Genomic DNA, 11,327 nt, shown 5'->3' with positions numbered 1-11,327 from the left:
ACTGGGCCCTCCCGCCACATCGAGTTGCAGGAGCGGCGGTGCGGGGAGAGCTGGAGCGCCGGGCTCGGGCTGCAGCGAGAACGCGGCGGCGGCGGCGGCGGCGGCAGTAACAACACCGGCCTCAAGTTTGCACCGAGAGCGCGGCGGTAGCAGGGTCAGGCCTAGGCCTTATCAAAAAGAGCGGCATCAGCGCCAGGTATGAGCCGCTGGAGGGAGCATGGGCCTGGGGCTTGAGCAAAGCTCATCAGCCGGAGTTAAAGGGCTGTAACCGGGGGATCTTATCACTCAGAGCGCTCGTTCGTCCTAGTGCAAACGGTTCACCACTGGATACCCCCAAAACTACCCTACTTCCTATATTCCCACCCCATACCCCAGGAAGCCTTCCCGTTTTTCCCCCTAATCAAAACTCCAGATGTCTTCTCACCCTCTATATCATTCATTGATAAATTCTTTCCTTAACGTATTCCATCCCCATTGTTCACCCTCCTTAATACACTCCCGAATCCCCCCTTTTCAACCTTTTACTTTCCTGCGATTTCTACGAGCTTCCATTTAATCACTTACTTCTGTTACAGTTATTGGGCTGTCTTGCAGTCACAGCCCAGTTAAATGTTTTATGGGTCTGAACTCTATCTCAGATCGGTTCTGGGTAGAGCTGTCAAATTAGCTTTACTGTCCTTGGATTTGAAATTAGGAGCAGAATGAAAGAACATGTTGGGGTTCACAATAACTACCCAAGTGATCCCGTGTTATGCGGAGGTAGGGTCAGGCTATAACACCCTGTGAACATCATGTTGTCCAGTAAACGGCTCTTCCTTTTTTAAATCTCTTTCTGATTTACCCAGTTGCTCCTACACTGTTTCTGTTTCTCCAGCCATTTCATCAGCCTGTCACTCACACACTCCTTCCACTGGTTTCTCTCCCTCTACTGTTTCTATCTGCCACCCCACCTCCCTCATTTGGACCAATTGTCCACCTTCCTATCTTATCAGATTCCATCATCTTCAGCCTGTACCCCCCCCCCCATCTCTGTCACTATTTTCACTCTTTGCTCCTCACTTAGATGCACCTATTGCATGTAGCCTTTGGTCCACCCCTTCATCTATTTCTACTCCCCTTTATGGATTCCTGTATATTTGGGGTGGGGGGGGGAGAAGAATTGCAGTAGCAACAGTGGATTCTATAGTTAGAGGAGCAGACAGGAGAGTCTGTGGGGGTGAAATAGAAACCTAGATGGCATTTTGCTTCCTAAGTGCCAAGATCATGGATGTCTCACATCAATCAGGTCCACAGCATTCCAAAGGAGAAAGGTGAGCAGACAGAAGTTCTGGTACTTATTGGTACCAATGACATAGGTAGGAAAAGGGAGGAGACGTGAAGAGAGAATATAGGGACCTAGTTAGAAAGCTGAAAGGTAGAATCTCCTGTGTAGTAATCTCTGGATTGTTCTGTGTGCCACATACTAGTAAGGTAAGAATAGGTTGATTTGGCGGATGAATGTGTAGCTGAGGTACAGGAGGCTGAGTTTCAGATTTCTGGGACATTGGGATCTTTTCTGGGGAAGGTATTACCTTTATAAAAGGGACATGTTACACATGAACCCAAGGGGGAACAATACTCTTGCAGACAGCTTTGCTAGGAATGTTTAAACTAATCTGGCACGGGAATGGGAACTGGAATGACAGGTCTGAGAATGGGGCAGTTGGTATACAAGTGGATGCATAGTGTAGTGAGACTTCGAGGGAGGACTGGCAGATGATAGGGCAAAGTGCAGTCCATGGAACAAGTTGAAGTGTCACGGGCAAAATCAAAAAGGGTGATAATTTCAGACTAGGTGTTACATTTGAATGTGTGCAGTACATGGAATAAGGTATATTATCTTGTAGCACAATTAGAAATTAGCGGGTACAATGTTGTGGGCATCACTGGGTTGTGGCTGAAAGAAGATCATAGTTGGGAGTTTAACATACAGGGATACACCTTGTATTGAAAGGACAGGCAGGTAGGCAAGGGGGTGGAGTGACTTGATAAAAAATGAAATCAAAACCTTAGAACAGGGGTTCCCAACCTCGTGTCCTCAAACCCCTCGGTTAAGTAATAGGAGTCCAAGGCATTAAAAAGGTTGGGAGTCCCTGCTTTAGAAAGAGTTGACATGGGATCAGAAGATGTAGAATCGTTGTGAGTAGAGTTAAGAAACTGCAAGGGTAAAATGATCTTACAACTGGAGATAGAAAAAGCATTAAAAAGAGCAATATTACGATAGTGATGGTGATTTCAATATGCAGATAAGTAGGTACATTGGGAAAATTGTGCTGCCTAGAGAACCATATTTGATTAGGGGGCTTGGGGGTAAAGGAACCCTTAGGAGACGGCGATCATGATATGATAAAATTCATCCCGCAGTTTGAGAAGAATAAGGTCAGATATATAAGTATTACCATGGAGTAGAGGGATTTACAGAGATATGAATGAGGAGCTGGCCAAAGTTGATTGCAAGGGGACACCAGCAGGGATGATGGCAGAACAGCAATAGCTGGAGTTGCTGGTGGCAATTTGGAAGGTGCAGGATAGATGCATTCCAAAGAGAGGATGAGGTAACTCTGGCAGACAAGGGAAATCAAAGACAGCATAAAAGCAGAAGAGAAGGATATATAATATAGTAAAAATTAGTGGAAAGTTTATGGATTGGGAAGCTTTTAAAAGCCAACAGACACAAATAAAAAAAGCCATAAGGAAAGAAAAGATGAAATATGAAGGGAAGCTAGTCAGTAATATAAGTGAGATTACCAAAGGTTTTTTTTCAAATATATAAGGAGTAATAGAGAGGCGAGACACAGAAATGGTGGACGAACTTGATAAGTAGTTTGCATTAGTCTTCACTGTAGAAGACACTAGCAGTATACCAGAAATTCGAGAGTGTCATGGGGCGGAAGTGAGTGTAGTTGCTATTACTAAGGAGAAGGTGTTTGGGAAGCTGAAAGCTCTGAAGGGAGATAAGTCACCAAAACCAGATGGATTAAATCCCACGGTTCTGAAAGAGGCAGCTGAAGAGATTGTGGAGGCACTAGTAATGATCTTTCAAGAATCTGGAGACCTGGAAAATGCAAATGTCACTCTACTCTTTAAGAAAGGAAGGAGGCAGAAGAAAGGAAATTAATAGGCCAGCTAGACTGACTTCATTGGTTGGGAAGTTGTTTTCGTCCATGATTAAGGATGAGGTTTCAGGGCACTTGGAGGCACATGATAGACTAGGCCAAAGTTACCATGGTTTACATGAGGGGAAATCTTGCCAGATAAATCTGTTGGAAATGTGAGGAAATAACAAGCAGGATAGACAAAGGAGTGTTAGTGGATGTTTATTTGCATTTTCAGAAGGCCTTTGACAAAATGGCACACACGAGGCCGCGTAATAATATAAGAGTCCATGGTATTACCAGAAAGATACTAGCATTGGCTGACTGGTAGGAGGCAAACAGTGGGAATAAAGGAAGCCCTTTCTGCTTTGCTGCCAGTGACTAGTGGTGTAACACAGGGGTCACTGTTGGGATTGCTTCTTTTCAAGTTATATGTCAGTGATTTAGATGACAGAATTTATGGCTTTGTGGCCAAGTTTGCAGATGATACAAAGATAGGTGGAAGGGAATGTAGTGTGGAGGAAGCAGTGTCTGAAGAAGGACTTGGACAGATTGTAAGTATGGCAGAGAAGTGGCTGGGAAGTGTATGGTCATGCACTTTGGTAGAAGGAATAAAGGTGAATACCATTTTCTAAACAGGGAGAAAACTCAAAAACAGAGATGCAGGGGCACTCGGGAGTCCTTGTGCACGATTCCCTGAAGGTTAACTTACAGGTTGAGTCAGCATAAGGAAGGCAAATGCAATGTTAGCATTCATTTTGAGAGGACTAGAATATAGCAGCAGTGCTTTATAAGGCATTGGTCAGACAGCACTTGGAATATTGTGAGCCGTTTCAGAATCAGGTTTAAAATCGCCAGCAATTGTCATGAAATGTATTAACTTAGTGGCAGTCGTACAATGCAATACATGATAAATATAGAATAAAACTGGATTACAGTAAATATATGTATATTAAATAGTCAAGTTAAAATAAGTAGTGCGGAAAAGAATAAAAAAGGAAGTAGTGAGGTAGTGTACATGGGTTCAATGTCCATTCAGAAATTGGATGGCAGAGGGGAAGAAGCTGTTCCTGAATCATTGAGTACATGCCTTCAGGCTTCTGTAACCTCCTTTCTGATGGTAACGATGAAAAGAGGGCATGTTCTGGGTTCTGTGGGACCTTAATGATGGACACTGCCTTCCTGAGGCACTTCTCGTTGAAGATGTCTTGGATACTATGGGGGCTAGTGCCCATAATGGAGCTGACTAGTTTTACAACTTTCTGCAACTTATTTCAATCCTATGCAGTGCCCCCCATACCATACCAGATGGTGATGCAGCCGGTCAGGATGCTCTCTACTGTGCATCTTTAGAACTTTTTGAGTGTTTTAGGTGACAAACCAAATCTCCTCAAACTCCTAATAAAATATAGCCGCACTTTACTAACATTAAGTACAAGGTTGTTGCTATGACAGCACTCAACTAGCTGGTATGTCTCACTTTTTATCTAAGAAAAGGTGTGCTGGCATTAGAGAGGGTCTAGAGGATGTTTATGAGAATGATTCTGGGAGAGAAAGGTTTAACATATGATGAACACTGGAGTTTAGAACAATGAGCAGGGTGGATCTCATTGAAACCAGTAGAATATTGAAAGTTCTGGACAGAGTGGTTATGGGGAGGATGTTTCCTACAGTGGGTGAGTCTAGGTCCAGAGGGCATATCCTCAGAATAGAGGGGCATCCATTTAGAACACAGATGAGGATGAATTTCTTTAGCCAGAGCGTGGTGAATCTGTGGAATTCATTGCTACTTGGACTCCAAGTCATTGGGTATATTTAAGGTGGAAGTTGATAGGTTTTTGATTAGTCAGGGTGTCAAAGGTTACAGGGAGAAGGCAGGAGAATGGGATTGAGAGGGGTAATAAATCAGCCATAATGGAATGGCAGAGCTCTGGGTGGGCTGAATGACTTGATCTTGCTCCTGTGTCATACGGTCTCATCTCTCAGTCCAGATAAAGAGCAAAACATCAACAATCCCATTTCCCTCCACAAATGCTGCCTGACCTGCTGAGTTCCTCCAGCACCCTGTTTGTTGCTCTAGATTACAACATCTGCAGTCTCCTATCTCTCTATGATTACACATCTCACTGGCAGTAAGCAACTTCCACACAATGAATGTCAAGGCTGGAAAAGGCTGCATGCATCTGTTGAATTTTAGCCTGGTGTCAACATTCCTGATGGATGGGAGTAGGGTTTGCTATGGTAATTTGGAAGTGTTATGCAGGCTGGGAGGCAGCAGAGAAGTTTTGTAGTGTGCAGCTTCAAAATTGTCATCTGATTCCTTTGGGGAGTATTCTGTATTGTTGGATGGTTGTTATGGGGGAGAGAGAAAATGGAACTGAGAAAGACAGTATGAGCAATATTGGCATTTCTGGAAGAGAGGTTGGGGTAGCATTGCTGCCACAGGATTTTCACCCTAGAATGTTTGTCTATTTGTTTCAGAATGGCAGTACCATGAATTCAGTAGTACCTGTATTTCTCAAGTATCACCCCCAACTGCCTTTGATGCTTCTTTGTTCTCCCAATTTAATTATTTCACTCATGTCACCATTTTCATTGCCAGCACAATTAGTAAGCACTTCAGAACAAAAATTCAAAAGGCAGGCAGATAAAATCAAAAATGAAAGGATTGGGGCAATATGTTGAAGAGGACAGCAAACGATGCAGGAGCAACACAGTGGGTCAGGCAGCATCTGTCAAGAAATGGAAGGTAACGTTTTGAGTTGAGATTCTTCACTGAAAGATAGAGGGGAGATGGTAGAAAAAGGTGGAGAGAAAGAGTACAGAAGAGCTAGCGAACAATAAGTGGAGTCATTGATTAAAGGGTAGAAAACTATTTGAATAAACTGACTGTTAGGGACCAGCAAACACGAGGAAATCTGCAGATGCTGGAAATTCAAACAACAACAACAACACACAAAATGTTGGTGGAACACAGCAGGCCAGGCAGCATCTATAGGGAGAAGCGCTGTCGACGTTTCAGGCCGAGACCCTTCGTTAGAACTAACCGAAAGGAAAGCTAGTAAGAGATTTGAAAATAGTGGGGGGAGGAGGAAATGTGAAATGATAGGAGAAGACCTAATTCTCTGTAACTTCCGCCACCTCCAACGGGATCCCACTACCAAACACATTTTTCCCTCTCCCCCACCCCTTTCTGCTTTTCGAAGGGATCGCTCCCTACACGACTCCCTTGTCCACTCGTCCCCCCCCCCCCCATCCCTTCCCACCAATCTCCCTCCTGGCACTTATCCTTGTAAAGGGAACAAGTGCTACACCTGCCCTTACACTTCCTCCCTCACTACCATTCAGGGCCCCAGACAGTCCTTCCAGGTGAGGCGACACTTCACCTGTGAGTCGGCTGGTGTGGTATACTGCGTCCGGTGCTCCCGGTGTGGCCTTTTATATATTGGTGAGACCCAACGCAGTCTGGGAGACCGTTTCGCTGAACACCTACCTACGCTTGGTCCGCCAGAAAAAGCAGGATCTCCCAGTGGCCACATATTTTCATTCCACGTCCCTTTTCCATTCTGATATGTCTATCCATGGCCTCCTCTACTGTCAAAATGAATCCAAACTCAGGTTGGAGGAACAACACCTTATATACCGGCTGAGTAGCCTCCAACTTGATGGCATGAACATTGACTTCTCTAACTTCTGTTAATGCCCCTCCTCCCCTTCTAACCCCATCCCTGACATTTTTAGTTGTTTGCCTGTTCTCTATCTCCCTCTGGTGCTTCCCCCCCCCCCACTTTCTTTCTCCTGAGGCCTCCTGTCCCATGATCCTTTCCCTTCTCCAGCTCTGTATCACGTTCACTAATCACCTTTCCAGCTCTTAGCTTCATCCCACCCCCTCTGGTCTTCTATCATTTTGCATTTCCCCCTAACCCAATACTTTCAAATCTCTTACTGTCTTTCCTTTTGGTTAGTCCTGACGAAGGGTTTTGGCCCGAAACGTTGACAGCGCTTCTCCCTATAGATGCTGCCTGGCCTGCTGCGTTCCACCAGCATATTGTGTGTGTTGTCGTTAGGGACCAGTATTGGCACTTAGTATTTGCAATCTATTTTTATGAGAGTGATGTTGCTTTGCTTTTGCAGCTAATTATGCTGCAAGGTGTATGCAGTGAGTCTAAAAAGAGATACAGATTTAAATTAAAGTCAAGGATTTTTCCACATGGAGCATAATGTGGAAAAATGTGAGGTTATCACCTTGGTAACAATAATAGAAAAAAAAGCTAGTAAACAAAAGGGTTGGTGCACTGGTCTTGAACTGCAGAAATGTAACAAATAAGCACTTGGAGAAGGTGATGTGAATATGCTGAGTGGACAGTGGGGTAAAGTACATCAATGAAAATTCTTGCTGCAATCTTTTGAGACTGCACTTGGAAGTTCTAGTCTCTTTACCTAAAGAAGAACATGGAGATGGTCCAATTTAGATTCACTGAAATGGGCAGTTTATCCTTTGAGGAGAAATTGGGTAAAGTTGACCTTTAGTCACTTGAAAATGAGAGCAGATCCCACGTGTGTATAAGATTCTGCAGGTTGACAGGGTTGATGCAGAGAGACTGTTTGTTCAGACTGGAGAGTTTAGGATCAGGAGTATGATCTCAGAATAGGAGTTGGCTTTTAAAATGCAGCATATTTTCCACTAAGAAGATTATAAACTTTGGAATTTTCCATCTTAGAGGATGGAGATGCCAGGTCAATGAATATATTTACTACCAAGACAGATTTTTTTGACACAAAAGAATATTGAGAAATATGGAGTCTGAATAGTAAAATGTATGATGTACAGAATCAACCATGATCTTATTAAAAGATAAAGTGGGAATGTGGAGCATTGTAATCTGCTCATGCTTAAAGTTAATTATATTGCTACAAAGGTGGAGAACTCTTATCAGAAAATTGTGCAGTATGGAAGGAGGCCATTCTAATCAATGCTGTTTCTTCCCTTTACCAAGACCTAGTTGAAATTATTTAGACACTTCCATTTTTAAAGTTCTTGTAACTCCTTCCAATTCCTGTTACTCTGTCCTTTCAACAACATGATAAAAAAAATCTGAACTTTTTCCATTAGTTTGGTGATGATCTTGAATTTTCTTCTAATTATTGACTCAATGACGAGTGAAACCGTAAGATTTTTAAACATCCCTGGGAGCTCTCCTCAGCCTAATTACCTCTGCTTCTGATTTCTGCTGATGCTAAAACTTCTGCAGTCTTGGGTGAATTTCTTTTGGAATTTGTTTTTAATTTGTTGCATCCTCCTTGTAAAGGATGACCCAAATCTGAACACAAGTCTCCTGATTGGGGTGAGAACAATCATTTGCACAGTTTTAACCCTCTCTGTGAAACATCTATCTATTGATAGAACCTAGAGTGTCTTATGATTTATTTACGTTTATTTACTGTCTTCTCCAAGACTATTTTTTTATGAATCCTTCTGACTGCTTTTCTCTTCTGCACATGTTTTTATCAGTGTGTATTTCCTCTTTTTGCTTCCACATTGTATTATCTTACTTTATGTATCATACAATGTATCTTACTTTACATTGTATTATCTCTTTATTGGATGTCCACTTATCAGCTTTTCATTTTAAAATAAAGTTGTCAGTTCTGACTGGTAAGGGACCCCAAATGTAAGCATCCTATTCTTTTCTGCTTATGTATTTTCTGACTTGCTCAGTTTTAGAAAAACTTTTTAAAATCCATAAACTTTTAACACATGCAGGATTTTTGTCTCAATTTTATTTCTTCCCACTCCAATATCCTTCTCTCCAACCTCACCAAAATTATTTGCAGCTCTTTTCATAGTTAGTCACTTTCCCTATTGTGTTATTTGTAAATCTTGTTGTAGCAATTTAACTTCCTATTCTTACCGGCAGGAGGGACCTCTAATAAAAATTTCTTAAGTTTGCCATCAAGCATAAACAATAAAATCAGCATTTCCTTTATAAACTTGACCTGTTGCTTTCTGAAAAGCACCTTTTGTATTTGTCTGTAAGTGGCTTGCCTGGTGAACACTAGAACTTTCCTTACTATTGATAGCAGTTGGTGTTTTTAACTTGAGCAGAGCTTTCAGTACTTGGTCATAACGTCCATATCCAACAAAGGTTGAAAATTGTTTTTTTTACTCCCAACTAATTCCCCTATTCATCACCCCCCCCCCCCCCCCCAACAACCCCACCACCATGCCTGACTCTGGGTTTCGGGATAAGTCATTGAAGTTCAGAGACCTTTTTGCTTGGACTTAAGTTCATTTTATTAGGTTTGAGTTCATTTTAAATATCCTTTCCAGTTGTATATCCTTGCTCCTAAGTACAGATTGACAAAATCTATGAGGATATCTGGTACAAAAAAAGTCCTCCTCTCGCTGCACTCAGCTTCCTCCCCAAAATGTCCAGTTGGTTAAAGGATGAGCATTGTACATTGTAGTAGGTTGATCACTCTGTACAGTAAAAATCATGCTTGAATCAAGTGATCATTTTGGCAGCAGGTGAAACAACCTCACAATATAATTATAGATGAGCACTGCAAGTGACTAACACACACTACCCATATGTATGTTACAAATCTGCTATGATTTCAAGCTAAATTTATTATCAAAGTACAGATATGTCACATAAAAACATAGAAAAACTACAACACAATACATGCCCTTTGGCCCACAATGCTATGCCAAGCATGTACTTACTTTAGAAATTACCTAGGGTTACCCATAGCCCTCTATTTTTCTGAGTTCTATGTACCTATCTAGGAGTCTCTTAAAAGACCCTATCATATCTGCCTCCACCACCATGACCGGCAGCCCATTCCACATACTTGCCACTCTCTGCATTAAAAAAAATGTACCTCTGACATCTCTGTACAGTCATCCCTCCTTATCCGCGGGGGATTGGTTCCGGGACCCCCCGCGGATACCAGAAATCGTGGAAGCTCAAGTCCTTTATTTAACCTGGCTCAGTGCAGTGGACATTAGGACCTGGCGCAGCTCTGAATCCGCAATGTTTCTGTTCATGAAAATAATCACGATCACAATTGAAAATAAGGTGGAAGTAATAAAGCAATCAGAAAGATCGCCATAGGTCATTGGAAAAGTGTTAGGATTAAGGTTAGGGTTAGGTTGAGATTATGCGGGCAGTGGGCGAATCAGCCCTTTTGTGCTTTTTGATCTCGTCACTTGAGATTCAGTTTCATGCAACCCTGCCACTTTGAACTGGCCCACGCCTTCATTAACCAGGTCCAACACTTGCCTTTTTTGAATCTTGCCCCTCTTGACATAGGATATCCGGTTTGTGGGGGTTTAGCAAGGGTTAATCGGGGTGTGCTTAGGTTTTGTGGGGGTGTGTGCCCCTTTAGGGTTAGGGTTAGGTTGAGCAGTTTCACGCGACCCTGCCACTTTGAACTGGCCCACCCCTTCATTAACCAGGACCAACACTTGCCTTTGTTGAATCTTACCCCCCTTGACATAGGATATCCGATTTGTGGGGGTTTAGCAAGGCTTAATCAGGGTGTGCTTAGGGTTTGTGGGGCCGAAGCCAGGGTTAATCGGGGAGTGCCTAGGGTTTGTGGGGGTGTGTGTCCCTTTTGGACTTTAGGATTAGGTTTGAGTGTTGGGCTGGTGGAGGTATATATCGGGTTTGTGGGGGTTTAGCAAGGGTTAACCAGGGTGTGCTTAGGGTTTGTGGGGCTGAAGCCAGAGTTAATCGGGAAGTACCTAGGGTTTGTGGGGGTGTATGCCCCTTTTGGACCTTAGGATTAGGTTTGTGTGTAGGGCTGGTGGATGTATATATCGGGCTTGTGGGGGTTTAGCAAGGGTTAATCAAGTGCTTAGGGTTTGTGGGGTTGAGGCCCGGGCTAACCGGGAAGTGCTTAGGGTTTGCGGGGGTGTGTGCCCCTTTTGGACTTTAGGATTAGGTTTGTGTGTAGGGCTGGTGGATGTTTATGTTTGGCTGGGAGAGGTTAGGCTGCAGAGTTTGAAATATGGGCTGCTATGCCGGCTAGGCTTGTATAGGGAAGTCAGGTTAATCTGGTCCATGCCTTTCATTATCGTGGTCCGACCCCACTCGGTTCAACGAACCGGGTGTGCACTGGGACACATCGTCAGTAATGCACCCTCGGATCATCAGGTGTTTTGGGCCTTTAATCATTAGACACTCA

At 43.2% G+C, this 11,327-nt stretch overlaps 1 pseudogene; it reads left to right on the top strand.

The window, feature by feature from the left end:
* The first annotated feature begins 9 nt into the window (after positions 1-9).
* Positions 10-11,327, top strand: part of LOC132407557 (WD repeat-containing protein 5-like) — a 51,199-nt pseudogene continuing 39,881 nt past the window's right edge.

The sequence above is a fragment of the Hypanus sabinus genome, chromosome 18, assembly GCF_030144855.1.
Source record: "Hypanus sabinus isolate sHypSab1 chromosome 18, sHypSab1.hap1, whole genome shotgun sequence".
Lineage (NCBI taxonomy): Eukaryota > Metazoa > Chordata > Chondrichthyes > Myliobatiformes > Dasyatidae > Hypanus > Hypanus sabinus.
The sequence above is the reverse complement of the archived record's forward strand: the minus strand, read 5'-3'. Positions and strand labels throughout refer to the sequence as shown.